Below are 16,266 nucleotides of genomic sequence, written 5' to 3' on the forward strand. Positions count from 1 at the left end.
CTCACGAAATCTGTCAGTATTCCAGTGCACATTTCCCCAAATGAGCACATTTTTGCAAGAAGTTTTTGCATTGTCGTTTTCATGAATATTTTAGAGAACTGCATCGCAAAATTCCGAGGAGCATGAACATTTGTCTCCCATTTTGAAACGAATTGGTTCTGTGACCAGTACAATCATAGTGAAAATAACTGGCCTTCTAAATTACAAGAATCTGGGGATTACTAGAAGTGTAAGATCATTTGCTGCACTATCTGCAGGAAAAGAAGAGTCCAGTGTAGGGATGTGATTAAATGAATCTTATTAGTGGAAACTGTCATACGTTAGATTTGAGCATTGAGTGTCCTTTTCATGTCTGGTCCCACACACATACTTTTATACAAGTACAGAAAATGAGAAGCAAGTGCTCTTTCTTTCTTTCTTTCTTTCTTTCTTTCTTTCTTTCTTTCTTTCTTTTCTTTCTTAGTGCATCATTTGAATTGGGAAAAGCCAACTCTGTGTGGTAGCAACCGACTTGTGCTTGAGACGTCGCCAATGCTCTTCGTGTTTTACAGCTGTTTTGTACCTGTGGGGATGAATATAGTATAAGACGAAGAACATACCAAAATGGATGAATATTTTCAGTGGATTTTTTTTTAATTCATAAAAATATTTATACACAGCTATGTCATAGAAATACATCACAGTGGTTTGCAACAATATAAAGCCATACAGTAAAATCACAAGAAGTTAAAAGCAACAGAATTAAGAGCAGACGTCAGTAGACCTTGTGTGTGTGTGTGTGTGTGTGTGTGTGTGTGTACTCTTAATTGCCTGCAGAACAGAAAAGCTGAAAAACAGAAAAGGCAGCTCATCTGAAGCCCTCCTTGTTGTGGTATGGATATGTGCAGGCCAAGTTATGAAGTTGGGATAGCACCATAGGTGTAGAATCTGCTGTGGTTATTACATGCAGAGCTGGTCCTAGAGCTGGTCTGGGCTATAACCTTTTCAAGAGTCTAGATGAAAGTTATATGTACTTCAAGGGGGTTTGCAGTGATGACAGCAGGAATGACGACAAGCAATAAAATGTCATACTAAAATTATTTATGTGCATGGATTAAGTTCACATTCATCAAGGGAAGGCTGGAGGTTGAAAAAATGTAGTTATACTTCTCAAGAGCATTTTTAAAAATAAAATAAAATAAAAATAAATGTTGGATATGTGCTATGATGGCTAGTGTGATCTTTACTGGTAAATTCCATTGGCATGTTTCAACACTAACAAGACTTTGCTTATGCCTTGGATTAGGTGATTTGCTGATAGATGTCATTCAGCTGGGCTTTCTGTCTGTGCATGTGACTACCTTGGATCTTGAACGCCTTAGTACTCGGACATTTTGGCTCCTGAATGCCGCAAACCCAGAAGTGAGTGTTCCGGTTTGTGAACCTTCTTTGAAACCTGAACGTCTGACGGGGCTTCTGTGGTTTCTGATTGGCTGCAGGAGCTTCCTGCAGCCAATCAGAAGCTGCACCTTGGTTTCCAAACGTTTTGAAAGTCAAACGGACTTCTGGAACGGACTCTGTTCGACTTCCAAGGTACGACTGTATAGTTAGGCCGGAAGTCAGAATTGGGGTGGGGATGGGGGGTGGAGTGGGATAGGGATAGGGATGGATGGATCTTTTAATTTCACCTCCCTCTGTTTCCCATTTCTCCCCATTTTAAATTCACATTTCTGCAGCAGTTTGCATTTCTTAAAACCCTCATGAAAACCCACCCACTTTTTAGTGCAAATTTCTCTGAATAAACACTTTTTGTATGTCATTATGAATAATGCACACATTCTTGGAAGCAGTACACACCAATATAGTGCATTTTTGTATTAATTTCATTAATTTATGCATTTTATACACATTTTCCGGCAATAGATGCGTTTTTGTATACATTATTTGGTTGGAGAACTGTATCGCAAAATTCCTAAAAGTGCAAATTTTGAAAGATAGCTGTGTTTCAGTTCATGAGAAGTGCAAATTTGGTAGTTTCTTATTAAAATGAAATTGAATTTCTCCAACATCCCTAGTTGGGGAGTGGAGGGAGAAGCACAGTGATTGAGGGAGATATGCCACTGTCATCCTAAAATGTCTCCACAATCTTTTTCATGGCACAAGCTTTCATGGATTAGAGTCCACAATGAAGTATTGTCTGATCGCTCCCCCACTTCCTGAGGAAAAAAAAACATAGATTGGCTGCAGTTTGGTGTTAAGTCACTTAGGAAATATCTCACAGCAATCAAGTGATTCACTCCACTCTTACTTTATCCCATGTCTGTCAACACAATGTTGATCTGTGCCCTATGTGTCTCTGATGGCACCATGGTCTTTGCTGCTGTTGCATGAAGAGGGACCGTCCCTCATGTCCTGCAGGGGTGATAATGCTGAGAGAGTTGCTCTAGATATGAGACACATTGCCTGGAGCAGGGGTGAATAACCTGCGAACCTTTCCTAGAATCCTTCAGGGGTGCTCCCGACTCAGGTACTGACCTTCCCAGACCACTGGATCACTTCCTGAGACAACCCAGCAGCCACACCTCTCCTCTGTCCTGGCCTGGCCAGCCAACCTGGATGGGGCAGAGAAACTATGCTAGCTTCCAGGCAGGCAGGTCATTTTTGCTTACTGGGTGGGAAGGCTGGCATGGTGCAAACACATTGGCAGAGCCAATGTGACAACCTTGCTGGTGCATTTGCAGTGTCGACCTCTTTGTCCCTCCCTCTCTCCCACCCAGTAAGCCACTGATGAGGAGACATTTCCTGTGAGGACAGTTCACCTTACCTGCTGGGAAGTGGTGTAGCAGCTCTGCTCCACCCACCAAGCCACTCCTGAGGAGGCATTTGAGGATAGCTCAGGTTTGAGGTCTGGCCAGGGCTGAACTGAAAGAGAGAGATTGATTTACTGTCTCACATGATTGCCTACTGGGTGTTTTCTAGATTGTTTTAGTTCCCCTTCCTCCCCTAGACAGCAGTTCCGTTTCTTTGAAGAAACACCTTTGGGTTGGGTAGAAGGGGCTCATTTGCGTACTACTGTGCCGGTTCCAAGTGAAACAAAATTACACGTCAAGGTTGTTCTTTTTGCAGCCAAACATGAAGTATCTGGCCATTTTTTAAACACTCGGCTATTCACAGCCAAAAGCTCGCGAGTGTCTGTGAACTGTGATCACGCCAGGGGCTGTTCAAACACTGTTTGAACCGCGGGCACCTCTTAGGAAAGCTTTCAACCACAATAAACCTTTGCTTGAGTGGCTAAGGAGTGACGAGCTCTAGGAAGGGTCAGCAGCATCCGATACTGGCATTTCTCTTAAAAAAGGAAAACAACAGACTACACCACAAGGCTCTAAGGCATCGTGGCACTCTCAAACCACTCCATTTGATGTATATCAGCAAAGAGTACAGTTGCAAAGAAAGACTCACAGCTGCCTCCCTTCACTGTGAGAATTTGAATGGGACGCTATATGCCAAAGTCTTTGTCATTGTCATAATTAAGCTCAAGCTTTCCAGGCTTGGTGTTAAAGCACCCCAGCCCAGTTATATTTCCTCCATCCCTTTGTGCTTCTCCTTGATCTCACCATTCCACACAGTTCCTCTGGGATCCTAGGGCCTCCCACCATTCAGCCCAGGGGTGCTTGTGGCATTCTAGACATTACTGGACTACAGTTCCCATCACCACTGACCATTGGCCATGCTGCCTGGGGCTGATGGGAGCTGTTGTCCCACAACATCTGGAAGGCCACAGGTTCCCCATCCGAGATGTAGCCCCCTTTCCTGGAGCAAGCCCATTTGCCAGGCCAATTCCTTTTCTGCTTTCAAGGCTCACCTCTCATTTCTCTAGTACGGTGGGTCTCAAAAGGCATGGCAGGAGACAATGGCAGGTAGGAAGATTCAAAGAGACATTTTAACATTCCAGTGTAGCATACAAGTGGTGACCATTTTGCGTGTGAACTGATGGATGCACAACTGCTGATGTGGATGCTGCTTTCGGCCCTGGAAGGGGGAAGAACAGGGTGGAAAGGGGCAGGGAGGGGGCGAATTGGGCTTATGCATGACCACTGACACATGCAGTGACCTGGAATGCAACCCTCGAGCAAATGGGGAATTGCTTATAGTATGAAAATATTTTTTAATTCACATAATATGGATAGATATTGCTTCAAAATGAGAGTGAGGACAAGTTGGCCAGACTGACTTGCAGAATCCGAGACCAGGACGAGCAGAAATTCCAGAAGGAATGGAGGAAATTTATTGTACATATAAATGACAATTGTAAAAATTTAAAGACACTAGCAGGACCGAAGTAATTCCTACAATGTAGACAAGTTGTAAAGAGTTAGAATGCGCGATTGGAATTGATAAGGGATACCAGCTGAATGGATGGAGGGAAGCAGTAAGCTCAACAGAGCAAAGGGGTTATATGTCGTTTAATGTATGGTTTGAAAAAGTGTGTAAGAAAAACAATAAAAATTATTGGAAAAAAACCACAAAAAACAAAACAAAATGAGAGCGAGGACATCAAGTGATACTGAAGACAATCATAGCTGTGATCAGAATCACATTTTGAACAGAATGCTGGAGAATAGTGTTGGCTAATCATCTTCAGTTCTCCACGACATATTGTTCTAAACAGATTTTCAGCTCTGACAAATAGAAGGCTTCTTTGTGTTGATGTAGAGATGAGAATTCGTTTGTCTCAAATGAATATTAGGCCTAATATAAATCAGATTACTCAGCAAAAACAAGCTCACACCTCTCATTGAGTTTATATACCTTCTGAAGGTACAGTACAGTATGTAAGTATATAATGGTATTTTGGGTAGGATTCATGTTCTTATGTAGCTGCATTGTTTTATACTTTCTGTTTGCCCCGTGATCATATTATAAAGCAGTTGTGTTCTATGTTGTCAATCAAGCACTGCTCTAAGAGTTTTCTTTCTGTTCTCCCATGTGTTGTTGTTTAGTTGTTTAGTCATGTCCAACTCTTCGTGACCCCATGGACCAGAGCGTGCCAGGCACTCCTGTCTTCCACTGCCTCCTGCAGTTTGGTCAAACTCATGTTAGTAGCTTCAAGAACACTGTCCAACCATCTTGTCCTCTGTCGTCCCCTTCTCCTTGTGCCCTCAATCCTTCCCAACATCAGGGTCTTTTCCAGGGAGTATCTCTTCTCTTGAGGTGGCCAAAGTCTTGGAACCTCAGCTTCAGGATCTGTCCTTCCAGTGAGCACTCAGGGCTGATTTCCTTAAGAATGGAGAGGTTTGATCTTCTTGCAGTCCATGGGACTCTCAAGAGTCTCCTCTAGCACCATAATTCAAAAGCATCAATTCTTCGGCGATCAGCCTTCTTTATGGTCCAGCTCTCACTTCCATACATCACTACTGGGAAAACCATAGCTTTTACTATACGGACCTTTGTTGGCAAGGTGATGCCTCTACTTTTTAAGATGCTGTCTAGGTTTGTCATTACTTTTCTCCCAAGACGCAGGCGTCTTTTAATTTCGTGGCTGCTGTCAGCATCTGCAGTGATCATGGAGCCCAAGATCACTGCCTCCATTTCTTCCCCTTCTATTTGCCAGGAGGTGATGGGACCAGTGGCCATGATATTCGTTTTTTGGATGTTGAACTTCAGACCATATTTTGCGCTCTCCTCTTTCACCCTCATTAAAAGGTTCTTTAATTCCTCCTCACTTTCTGCCATCAAGGTTGTGTCATCTGCATATCAATTAAAAAAAAATTGGTGTGGCTGAAAGTGTGGCCCAGAGAAAAACGTTTGAGAACCACAGCTCCAGTATATTGTTTCTGAATCAAACTACCGTAGTTCTATTGACTTAAATACCATATTTGGGTGGGAAGGAAATTCTGCAAACTAAGGATAGATTGATAGTAGGCCTAGAAGGAAAGTGTTGTTGACAGGTGACCAGCAGTCCCATGGGGCCAGATGACTACGCCTTGCTCTGATTTTGGGGGAATTATTTATGGGAGGGCTGATTTTGGGGAAATGAAGCTGCAGGCAGTTTAGGGAAGTTTTTAATGTTTGATGTTTTATTCTGTTTAATATTCTGTTGGGAGCTGCCAAGAGTGTCTGGGGAAACCCAGCCAGATGGGCTGGGTATAAATAAGTAAATTATTATTATTATTATTATTATTATTATTATTATTCAAAATAAAAAAATTCCTTCCAGTAGCACCTTAAAGACCAACTAAGTTAGTTCTTGGTATGAGCTTTCGTGTGCATGCACACTTCTTCAGATACACATTATTATTATTATTATTATTATTATTATTATTATTATTACTGAACAACTCAGTTTTTAAAAAGCTTGGAACTCTTAAGTCTAAGAATCTGGATGTATGCTAAGCTTAACAGATGTGGAGTTCAGTCTCCTGGTTCCTTTCTGGCATGTGGCCACAAGTAGACTCCTATGTCTTCAAGTTTTGAAATGAACCCATTCATACGTGACTAACCCAGGGCATTCTGGAACACTGGTCTGGATTAAGGAATGGATCTGCCACACTACAACTAGCATTACAGACCACAAAGTCTCCTGGCCCTGAATAATCAGGTGACCCCAGAGAGCCAATCCACATGCAAGTGCCTGCTATAAACTCCAAAATATGCTGAGAACTAGCTGGTCTAGGGCCTGAGTGCCTGACAATTGCATTCTCCTTCACCATCTTGGCTCACTGACGCCAATCGGATCAAGCAGTACACACCCTTTTTGGCCTGGATTGATCTGTATGTGCGTGTGTTGGGGGAAGGCAACTATGAATGTATTGTTCTATCTTTCAGCAGAGAGTTAGGCGAGAGGAGCTTTTGATTCCCTCCAAGTATATGAATCTGTGGATACCTTTGTAAGTGGTGGGGTCATTATGCACGCATGCATAGTCTGATTCCCCGTGTTGGCCAATTCAGTCAGCTGGGTAACCTGAGGAGGAGGAGGGCCCATCTCAGATCTTTTCTAGAGGCTTTCATTATAGGCGTTAGTTATTCATTTGGCACCATCTGTATAAATATATTGTGTTTAGAGACTAAGCAAAATATAATTCCTGTGCAGAGGAGTCCAAATTTAGACAACAGAAGCGGAGTACAGAGGGGAAAAGAGAGTAGAGACAGAGGAAAATAAGGGAGCAGCGGAGGTAAGAAAATTGTGCAGAGTAAAGGGAGGAATTGAAAAGGAAAGGATAACAAGGGCTGTTAGTGAGCAAATGCTTCATGCATTCTCTCGCTAACATGCTAAGTGAGAGAATATTATTATCTCAGAAAGGAACACGGTTCCTGGTTCTTCATTGGGGGTGAGGAGAGAGCACTGTAAATAGTTATTGATTTAAGATACTAATTCCTACTTTATCACAAAATTCCAGGTGGCTATACATAGCCACTCCCCTAACCCGTTAACCTGAAGTTGCCTACGGAAGGGGGAAATGGTCATTGCACACAACTCTCCCACTGTGTCCTTCTAACTGGCAGCTGTTGGTGGCCCCTTCCACCATTAGGGGTAATGGCGAGTTGCCCTGAAATGCAACATTTTATCCCCACCCCCTCACCTTGTAGTTATGGAGCAGCCATTTGCTTATGATGGATTGTGGCTGAATCAATATATTTTGCTGCCAGGGGCAGAATAGAAAATGGCACCCTTCTCCTCAAGTCAAGCACTATGGTACACAAGGCTGACCAAGTAATGATGGCACCTGAGGCAGAAAACCCCACAAGTGACTCTCACACTTACTGGGAAAATAACCAACAATTTGTTGCTGTTCTATGACACCCAAAGTCAGCTACAATTTTTTTCCTGATAAACTTTTGCATCTTGACTAACAGACAAATATTTTTACAAGCAATTTCCCCTAATATTACGCATTTGTAGGTTATTTTCACTAGTGCCTTCATTTGTTTAGCTCCACTCCCCCAATGTGTGAATTTTTGTAAACATTTGTTGGCGAACTGCATGGTAAAATTCAGATGAGTGCGAATTTCGGAGGACTCCTTTGTTTTGGTTTTGCATATTGTTTAATAAAGTGTCAATTTGATAGATTCAGCTTTAAATGTGAACTGAATTGAGTTTCTCCTGCATCCATATGTGTTGTATCAACCTTTTAACTGGAGATGCCAAGAACTGAAGGGGAGAACCTTCTCCATGAAAAAGCATGAACCTGTCCCTGAGCTGTGGCTCTTCCTTTTGGAGAGTGGGACAAATAGCTGGAATAGCTAGCCAGATATTTAGAAAGATGCAATTCAACAGATCAGAGTTGTTGTTGTTGTTATCTTAGAAAACCCCCCAACAACAATGCCATGAGAGATATGCAAGGACTATAGAGTTATTTTTTTAAAAAAGAGAAACCACCGTATTTTAATAGTTGTACATGCAAATGAAAATGCTTCCTTCTCTGTGCAAAATGCTTCCAAAGCCCGCTAACTCATCTTTTTCACTCTCCCCTCCACTTTCCTTTCCCAGCAGATTCGAAATGATAAAGGAAATACTTCTGAAACATCTGGTATTCATTCCCAAAATACAGTGTCGCTGTATTTTGTTTGCATCGAATGCCTCGCTTTTAATTTTATCCCAGCTCCTCCTCTCCAAAATGAATGCATCAGTAAATATGCAGAGACCGATTCTCTCCTCCCCACCCCCGTTTTCCAATATATTTCATTTAAAATATATATATAAACAAAAAAACCACCCTCCATTTGTGTTCAACAAGAGAGCCTCTTTCTCCAAGATTAACATTTCTTATGATTGTTCCTGACAGAGGATTTACTTTCAGAGGCCCTGCGAAGGATAACCAAAAAAGGGCATGGAGCAAGACAGTTTTGGCAGCTTGTGCGAATTTTCGGAGGTTTTTAGGTCTTGGTTTTCTTATGAGTGGCTTCCTGAGCGTGCCTAGGGAATGACAGGCATCCCTTCAGGCTGGCTGACCCCACCTTTGGCTGAAGCCTAGCCATTGGCTGCTTATTAGAATAAATTGAGGACAATGCATACCACTGGCTGCCAATTTTAAACATAAGGGATATGTATTCACTTAGCACTGACTTTTGGGAGGGGCCAAGGAGAGAGTTTAGTTCCATGGACTAGGGCTTGCGGGGCTTAGACTGCCCGGGTGCTTCTTAAGCTCTGCTGCTGCCGCCAGGAAACAGCCAGAGTCTCACTGCCTAGACTGGTCTGAGAACAGTTTCTGCTGCTGAGGTAAGGGCTCAACGAACGATAAATAAATCAAGAGGGCTTTTCCCTTTTTGCACTTGCACTGTGGATAATTTGCAGGAGCATTCCCGTTAAAACAAACGCAAAGCAAGCGTTAGAGGTCTTGCAAAGAGCGCCTCGCAGCTTTGCAATGATGCTCAGTGTCGAATTAATGGAGGAGGGATGCCAGAGTCTGATGTTTCCCAGAGATATGGTTTTTTATTGTATATGTGTAAGTACGATGGGTATGTTTGCACAGAACGAAGACTCAGTGCAGCAGGGTTTCTTACCTGTCTGTCATTGGGAGACGGATAACAACTACCCTCTTAGATGGGGTGTTTTATCTCCCGTTGTAACAGGGCTGTTAATCTCCTTTTTAAAGCGTGGGGTTTTTGTTTCAAAACTTGAGGAAGAAAAGCTGCACAACTGGAAACTAGTCTCTCTGCTCCCCAGCCCGCCCCGCCTTTTTAAGAGTCCAAAACCTGGGCTCTGAAAAGCTTAGCAGCAGAGAGAGAACGCAACTAGCACAGACCTGGCAAAGCTCTGGTTAATGTTATGGATTTGATATGTTGCTGAAACAGATGTCTTGCTCCGACTGTCTTTCATAAAAGAGGAGCTTTGTTGAAAGTAGTCTCCATCCGTTTTTAGTTTTTAGCCTTCCACATGTAATGTTGCCTATTGCCAGGATGTTTCTTATGAGGGAGCCTTTCCGGTTAACAGAAGAAATGTTCATGGGTGGAACTGGCTGATAATAAAGTGAGTGTGGGAGGGTGAGCCAGACTGTCGCTCTGCAAAGACTGGAAGCAGACGTTTAAAGCACTCCTGCCATGCTCTGATGACTTTGTGAGTAGAAGGCGATGATAGTCTGGAAAGCACAGAATTTCTCTTAATGCTAGTAATAATGGGAGCAAAGGGGTGGAAATGTTTAAAGGAGACAATATCCTTCACCCAGAACGAAAGATGGGCATATAGTGTTTGTTTGCTTTTGTTGAACAAAATGGCTTTCTTTTCTTTCTTTTTGGTAGCCCAAGCTTCCTTTTCTTGGTATGTGGCTGTGCCTATATTTTGTTTTTGTTCATTGTTGATCTTTTTTGCCCTGGAAAATGGACTATGTAGGTGAAAGATCTCTTAAAAACATCAAGGACAAGCTACCAGGAACCTCCGCTGAGCAAACACCTTTAAATTAATTTGAGATGAGGAGAGGTGTGCTCTCCCAGGATGTGCTTTTTTCATAAGATCATTGCACACATTCACATTCTTTCGGTAGACACCCAAAAATGTAATGTGTGAATCAGACATGTGTTGGGCAGTCTTTGTATCACTTGGATACACTTGTAACAGAGGCAGCTCCCTGACCAGGGGATACCCAGTCACAAACCTGGGTTTACTGCCCCATAATGCATGGAAAGGCCCTTAGGTCCACTTCGCATGTTACAGTTTAGATATAACTTACAAATGTAATGTGGGAATGCATCAAGCACTTGAATTAGACAATTACACTTGGGAGGGACTTGCAGTTGGCTGGCGGTAAGCCTGGGTTTCCCCCTGAACAATGTGTGAAATTGCCCAAGAAACAATGGATGAGATCTAAACCGTCAACACAACGATATATGCAATAGATAACACACATACATCAGAATCATGTCTGTTTCATAAGGATTGCCACAGCATGCAGTTCATTAAGCAATGCTGCTTTTAAATTCAAATTCCTTTTAGCGGTGCTTACAACTTATAAGGGAGTACAGTGCCTTGTAAGTGTTGCCTCAATGGTCCAATGTTGCCTTCAACCTACCAATCAGTCTCTTGGTCAAACTAGGCATGATGTATGAGCTCTGGGTGTGGAAATTCCAACCTCATTTCCTTAAGTTGTGATGTGACTACTGATAGTGGATCAGGGCTGCCGCATCAAGGCAGTGGACTTCTTAGCTCTTTGCCCTCCAGCTGATTTCCAAATCAACCCCCCCCCCAAGCTCCTATTAATCATGAAGGGGAAAACTTATTTCCTTCCGCATGAGCATCTGGACAAGGAACGGGGCAACTGAGAAGTGGTCCAGTCCAGTCTTTCACTCTTGGCTTCTGGCAGAAAGATGGACTGGATCACTTTAACACTGAGTCATTGTCTGTATGCAGCTTAATCTTCCGCACAGAGAGATGTGTACAGGCCAGGTGCATGTGCAAATACAACAGGGGCACTTCGGATGCTGAAGCAGCATAATTTAATATCCTTACTTCAGTTGATTTTGCAGTGGATCTGATTTGCAAGTGAGTGAATGGGGATGGTTGCAGAAAGGGATTGACAAGGTGCTGAATTTGCAAACGGGTCATTGGCAACAAGTGTGCTTCCCCCCCACTTCCCCCAGAAATCGGATATTTGGATCATAGGATTCAACTCATAGGAGCAGAGGAGTCTTTGGCTCCCCAATAACATTTTTGAGGAAGCTGCACCGCCCCCAAAGTTGATGGGCATTGCCATTCAAACGGTGTTGTGTACACTGCATCATGTGAACGACTGGGCAGGGCTTACCTGCTCCCACCAATATTTTATGCAATTGGGCACTCCTGATCTGGATGAAATACGCTGACAATTGCATGCATGTGGAGAACTCTTTTTATGATTCACATCCAGCTGGAAGCACCTTTGTTAATAAAACAATAAAGGCTTTGTTCTGTAATAATTAAGGGCCAAAGCAGCTCTGGAATCAGGAACATTTCTCTCTCCACTTTGGATCAGGGACATAGTGCTGGTGGGGGAAGGGTTAAGCATGATCTCACTTGCAGTCATTTTTCACATTTAACCCTTCCACAACCTCTTTGCAGGTATGTCCCCCTACCAGCGTGGCAAATAGCAAATTGGGAGGGGTGTATGTGCCAGCACTGCAACACTGTTGGCTCAGTGTATGGTTGCCCCATATGGTTACCTTTAAGAACTTCAGGTTGGAACATTTGGGCAGTGAAGTGATCTCAGGTTCTGGACTGGCTCCACCCACCGAAGCTTGCGAGGAAGGACTATGAAAAACTTCCTGTTTGGTCTGAAGCCTTGCCTGAGCGACAATGCTTTCCTAATTCTGGAATGTTTCTGCACAGCTCTTGGTGAGAACCCTTTGTCCCTTGATGAGGGCTTATCTCCTGTTCCCCTCTGAATTGCTGCCTGCAGCTCAGCAATTTTAACTGGGGTGTGTGTGAAATTATGGCATATTGGCACATGGAGAGTTAACTCTTCCACATCCTGCACTGTAATCCCAGTCCAAATCACACTTGTTATTAAGTTTAAATAAATAAATGTGAAGATCCTGAGTGTGGGTCCATCGTACCAAGACCCCCCTTCAATGTTGAGCTGTGTGCCCCCTCCTGTTATTTCTGTTTCAAAGCCTTTGGGAGGAAGATGAGGGAAGGGGTCACAAGGCTGTCGCTATAGCACTGGAAGTTAGAATGGTGCATATTCTGGTTTCTCTTCAGATCGTATGCCTTTGGTCAGAATGTGTTGTTCATATTAACTTTGGTTTGCAAAAAATCCTTAGTATTTGCGGACGTTAACATATTTTCAATTATTTTCCTGTGATGTGGGTACTAATGTATCGATGACGAAAGTGGACCCTGCGGGTTGTTAGGAGAGGTGTGTTTTGGTTTGTGTATTGGGTTGGCATCCCTCTTAATGGACAGTCCAGCAGGTTCTTCTCGGAAATATCTCGCCAAACATCTTTGTCACCTGGTTTGGAATATGAATTTCTCCAGATCATAATGCTTGGATGTATTTCAAATCGAGCACAGCTTCAATTAGAAGTTATTATCTGGCTCAGAATGTGATAGAAGATTGTTCACATGCACGATCCGCGACCCCATCAAAAACACTGCCTGTTTTTTGTCTGAATCATAGCTCTGCAAAAGGCCTCCAGAAGCTGTTTTTAGGCTCCAAGAAACTGCAGCTCTTCAGCAATTAGCACCAGGCGTGGCTTGGGAAAGAACCCAAGTCTCCAGAGCTAGAAAAAGAAAGCTCATAAATAACTGTTTTGAGTCAAGCTGAGTGGAGTTCACCTCTGACCAGTTCTTCATTTTCTGGTTGGGTGCCACAGAAATTGCAGCTAAGCTCAGACCTTCTCCGTATCTATAAGGAACTGCATTGGTGTTCCCTCCCTCATTGTTGTTGTTGTTGAATTGTTTAGTCGTGTCCGACTCTTCGTGACCCCATGGACCAGAGCACGCCAGGCACTCCTGTCTTCCACTGCCTCCCACGGTTTGGTCAAACTCATGCTAGTAGCTTTGAGGACACTGTCCAACCATCTCGTCCTCTGTCGTCCCCTTCTCCTTGTGCCCTCCATCTTTCCCAGCATCAGGGTCTTTTCCAGGGAGTCTTCTCTTCTCATGAGGTGGCCAAGTATTGGAGCCTCAGCTTCAGGATCTGTCCTTCCAGTGAGCACTCAGGGCTGATTTCCTTCAGAATGGAGAGGTTTGATCTTCTTGCCGTCTATGGGACTATCAAGAGTCTCCTCCAGCACCACAATTCAAAAGCATCCATTCTTTGGCGATCAGCCTTCTTTATGGTCCAGCTCTCACTTCCATACATCACTACTGGCCCTGCCTCATTACTGTGCGCCATTTGCATAGATCTGAAGGCCTATAAAGGGCATCCTATATTGTACTTCTAGAGCTTTATGATGCAGAAATACCACATGGTGGGGTACTGTGCACACTCGGGGTTCCTTATCACATGGAGTATCTTTTTTAGGTCTATGTGTCTACATGTGAAGGTCATGGGCAGAGCCAGTGGTGTGGTCCCACTCTTCTTTCCCACCCCCCTCCTCTGCATTCCTTCTACCCAATGAGAATATTTGAACAGGGCTTTTCCTATCATTAAAATAATGAAAGCTGTGTTCAAGGTGCTGAATGCTGTGTTCTGTACAAGCTCCAGCCCTTCTGTGGAACACACACAGTGCTTTTGAAGTCTACTGGTTTCAATGGGGTTTTTTTGTTTTTGTTTTAGCAAACTGGACTTCCTCAGGAGTTTACATTTATGGAGTTCTTTCCTTCCAAGTAATATGAATGTGGAGGCAGAAAGTTTATCTAGGGACAATTGAGGGATTTTAGTCCTTGTGAATTCCTATATGAAATGGCCTTATCAGGATCTCTTGGACTAATGTGCAGCTTGGGACTTAGGCATCCAACAGATTTTCCACATTTCCAAATTCTGCAGTTCCTGGACGTTCATCTGTCAAAATACTCACTGAAATATGTATTTTGAAAGGAGTTTTCTTTTTGCATTAAAAATAAAAATAAAAAACCAGATGAATGTGGAAAGAGAGTGGAATGAAATTATGGGTGAAAACATGAGAAATGTATAATGACCAGAAGTTGGCAGATTCAACCATCCCTAACCTGGAGGAAGGATGTGAAATTGGCAGCATGCCCCGAGTAGCAAAGGTAGCCTGCGTTTTTGTGACAGTCTCCGTTCTCAGGGACTTGGTGAATGACAAGCAGCCTGCACAACTGGCAAGGCCAAAGAGAGCATCCTTGTGACTGCTCTCACCAGGGTTTCCAAGCAGAGGAGAGCCTAAGGTACAGATGGGAAACCTGTCCTCGTTCTGCCCGGATACTGAGGTCCAGCGCCGAGGGCCTTCTGGCGGTTCTCTCGCTGCGAGAAGCCAAGTTACAGGGAACCAGGCAGAAGGCCTTCTCAGTAGTGGCACCCGCCCTGTGGAACACCCTCCCACCAGATGTCAAAGAGAAAAACAACTACCAGAAGGCAGCCCTGTTTAGGGAAGCTTTTAATGTTTAATAGGTTATTGTATTTTAGTGTTATGTTGAAGCCGCCCAGAGTGGCTGGGGAAACCCAGCCAGATGGGCGGGGTATAAATAATAATAATAATAATAATAATAATAATAATAATAATAATAATCCACTTCAAGAGCCACATGCCACTGGTGGACAGGGCCAGGAAGTAAATAACACATCCCTCTCTATCCAGGAAAGCAAAGAGGCATCACCAGAGTTCATGGACAGGCTACACCCTTCTGTAGCCTTCAACATAATGTCATGGAGGTTGCTAGGAGAGGGAAAATGGGATGGAAGAAGTGGCAAAAAGATGGGGGAAGAAGGGAGAAGATAGAGAAAAGAGGCAAAACAACAACAACAAAACCCTGAAAAAGGAGTGCCCTCTCCACTTTTAACCCATTCCTGCCCACTGCTGGCTTTGCTTTAAATATCAACCCCAACAGAACAAGGCCACATATGTACACGCAAAACTTTGGCATCAACCTTAACTTGGGAAGGCTGATTATTCTTTGGGAATGAAATTTGATGGGCTATTTTTTAAGATGAACCTATTGATGAGACTAGAATTTGTGATCTGAGCAACTGGAACCAGGACAGGCAGCGGTGGGAAAGTACCCTACTTGGAAAAGCTTTGGCTCTGTGGAAACTTCCACTACATATTTCAATGCTCTGCTCATACCGATAATAAATAAGGGTCCTCTGAGAGATGCTGCGCAGGGTGTAAAAACAAGACAATAAGCAACCCGCCCGTTTGCACATTCATTGGTTGGATGTCCTTAAATAGGAAAAAAGGGGGAATAATGGAAATTGGCTCATAGAACTGTGTAGAACACCATGTCTAGTCATAAATACTTTTTAGCTTGGAACTACCCAGAGGTTGTGGGATACGTCAATATGTATGCATGCTCCCCTCACCCCCGCCACACACAGAGATTGACAAGTTACAACGAAACCCAAAACAATGCTGGGAATATTGCCCTTAAGAATCTGGTAACTCAGACTCGTCAGGAACTTTATACTGTAGTTTTAAAGAACACAAAGGACAGAAACAACAGATTTACGAGGCAAACTTTCTTCGCACCAGCTAATCTGTGGGGAGATATGATCAACATTGCCATAAAACACATTTGTAAATAAGCAATTCCTCAGTCCTGGGATTTTGGAGGGGGCTTTTGAAACGTGCCCTCTCTCCTTTTTAAGAACACAATTACTGGGTCATATGCATGACCCATCTCATCCACTAGCTTGTTTCCAAGCGTGGCTGTTGGTGGATTTGACAGGGAAAGTGTTCAAGAACATGGAGCAGGGA

At 43.4% G+C, this 16,266-nt stretch overlaps 1 protein-coding gene across 1 annotated transcript in view; it reads left to right on the forward strand.

Moving 5' to 3' along the window:
- The first annotated feature begins 8,920 nt into the window (after positions 1-8,920).
- Positions 8,921-16,266, forward strand: part of CALD1 (caldesmon 1) — a 196,279-nt gene continuing 188,933 nt past the window's right edge. Inside the window, exon 1 of the mRNA XM_082241240.1 lies at positions 8,921-9,196. The gene's annotated coding sequence lies outside the window, so the exon portion shown is untranslated. The remainder of the gene's footprint in view (positions 9,197-16,266) is intronic.

This window comes from Podarcis vaucheri, assembly GCF_965113315.1.
Source record: "Podarcis vaucheri genome assembly, chromosome: 10".
Taxonomy (NCBI): Eukaryota; Metazoa; Chordata; class Lepidosauria; order Squamata; family Lacertidae; genus Podarcis; species Podarcis vaucheri.